The sequence below is a fragment of the Phocoena phocoena genome, chromosome 11 (assembly GCF_963924675.1).
Source record: "Phocoena phocoena chromosome 11, mPhoPho1.1, whole genome shotgun sequence".
Taxonomy (NCBI): Eukaryota; Metazoa; Chordata; class Mammalia; order Artiodactyla; family Phocoenidae; genus Phocoena; species Phocoena phocoena.
Window position 1 is genome coordinate 95,571,355 of NC_089229.1, and position 2,230 is coordinate 95,573,584.

Consider the following 2,230-nt stretch of genomic DNA (forward strand, 5'->3'; position numbering starts at 1 on the left):
GGCACGAACCTGTGTCCCCTGCATTGGCAGGTGGACTCCCAACCACTGCACCACCAGGGAAGCCCTGTTTTCAGATTCTTTTCCATTATAGGTTATTACAAGATATTGAATATAGTTTTTTGTGCTATACAGTAGGTCCTTGTTTATCTATTTTATATATAGTAATCTATATCTGTTAATCCCAAACTCCTAATTTATCCCTCCTTCCACTCAAGTAGCTTTCTAAGTGCCGGGAATATATCAGAGAACAAATTCTCTCCTCATTATGGAGCATATATTCAGATGTGGCAAGTGGGGGAAGGGAAATACTGACAGCCAGGAGAAAAAATGCCAAATAAGTAAGTAAATTATACTGTATGTTAGAAAGTGAAAGTTATATAGATTAAAAGCAAAGTGAATCCAGCATTGGAAATATAAGGATGGAAAATTATTTTTTTAATAATTATGGGAAAAACTCGCTGAGAAGCTGTCTGAGTTGTGATTTGAAGAGGGTGAGGGAATTAATGTTCAAGACAAAGGAAACAGCTAGTACAGTGGTCCCAAGACAAGACTATGTTTGGTGTGCTTGAGGAATAGCAAGGTGGCCAGTATGGGTGAAGATTAATGAGTGGGGAAGGAATTGAAGTAGATTCAGAGAAGTAAGGAGGGTGGTGGTGGTGGGAGCTGGTCAGCCCCCTGCAGACCACTTTAAGTAGCTCAACTTTTACTCTGAGTGAGATAGAGAGCCTTTGGAGAATTTCAAATAAATGAATGACACGATCTGATTTAAACTGTAAAAGATTTACTCTAGTTATCTTGTTTAGAATAGATACTAGGGAGGGGTAAAGAGAGTTAGAAGGCTGAGGCAGGATTCTAGGCATCAGATAATGATGACTCTGACCAGGGTCATTGTAACAGATGGAGATATATTTCTAAAGTAATGCAAATAGGATTCCCCAAAGAACTGGATATAAGATATGGGAGAAAGAGAGGAAACAAGGATGACTCCAAGAATTTTTGTCAGAAGAACTGAAAGTTGGTGGTGTTTCCATCAAATACCTTTACTGTGACAGTGAGTGCTTGCTTTGGCAGAACATATACTAAAATTGGAACGAAACAGAGACGATTAGCATGGCCCCTGCACAAGGATGACACACAAATTTATGAAGCATTCCATATTTTTGGTGAAAGACTTGTACTCAGAAAACTATAAGACACTTATGAAAGATATCAAAGGTGACATAAACAGATGGAGAAATATGCCATGTCCTTGGATTGGAGAATCAATATTGTGAAAATGACTATACTACCCAAAGCAGTCTACAGATTCAATGCAATCCCTATCAAACTACCAATGGCATTCTTCAGAGAATTAGAACAAAAAATTTTACAATTTGTATGGAAACACAAAAGACCCCAAATAGCCAAAGCCATCTTGAGAATGAAAAACGGAGGTAGAGGAATCAGGCTCCCTGACTTCAAACTATAACACAAAGCTACAGTAATCAAGACAGTATGGCACTGGCACAAAAACAGAAATATAGATCAATGGTACAGGATAGAATGCCCAGAGATAAACCCACACACATATGGTCACCTAATTTATGACAAAGGAGGCAAGAACATACAATGGAGAAAAGACAGTCTCTTCAATAAGTAGTGCTGGGAAAACTGGACAGCTACATGTAAAAGAATGAAATTAGAACACTCCCTAACACCATACACAAAAATAAACTCCAAATGGATTAAAGACCTAAATGTAAGACCGGACACTATAAAACTCTTAGAGGAAAACATAGGAAAAACACTCTTTGACATAAACCACAGCTCTTTTTTGACCCACCTCCTAGAGTAATGAAAATAATAACAAAAATAAACAAATGGCACCTAATGAAACTTAAAAGCTTTTGCACAACGAAGGAAACCATAAACAAGATGAAAAGACAACGCTTAGAATGGGAGAAAATATTTGCCAACGAAGGAACTGACAAAGGATTAATCTCCAAAATATACAAACAGCTCATGGAGCTCAATATCAAAGCAACAAACAACCCAATTAAAAAATGGGCAGAAGGCCTAAATAAACATTTCACCAAAGAAGACATACAGGGCTTCCCTGGTGGCGCAGTGGTTGGGAGTCTGCCTGCCAATGCAGGGGACGCGGGTTCGTGCCCTGGCCCGGGAGGATCCCACATGCCGTGGGGCGGCTGGGCCTGTGGGCCATGGCCGCTGGGCCTGCGCATCCAGAGCC

At 39.8% G+C, this 2,230-nt stretch overlaps 1 non-coding gene across 1 annotated transcript; it reads left to right on the forward strand.

Annotated features, from left to right (window-relative positions):
- Positions 1-1,055: 1,055 nt before the first annotated feature.
- LOC136131681 (U6 spliceosomal RNA) lies at positions 1,056-1,162 on the forward strand. The gene has a single exon (XR_010656410.1). It is a non-coding gene; the product is annotated as a U6 spliceosomal RNA (small nuclear RNA).
- Positions 1,163-2,230: the final 1,068 nt, after the last annotated feature.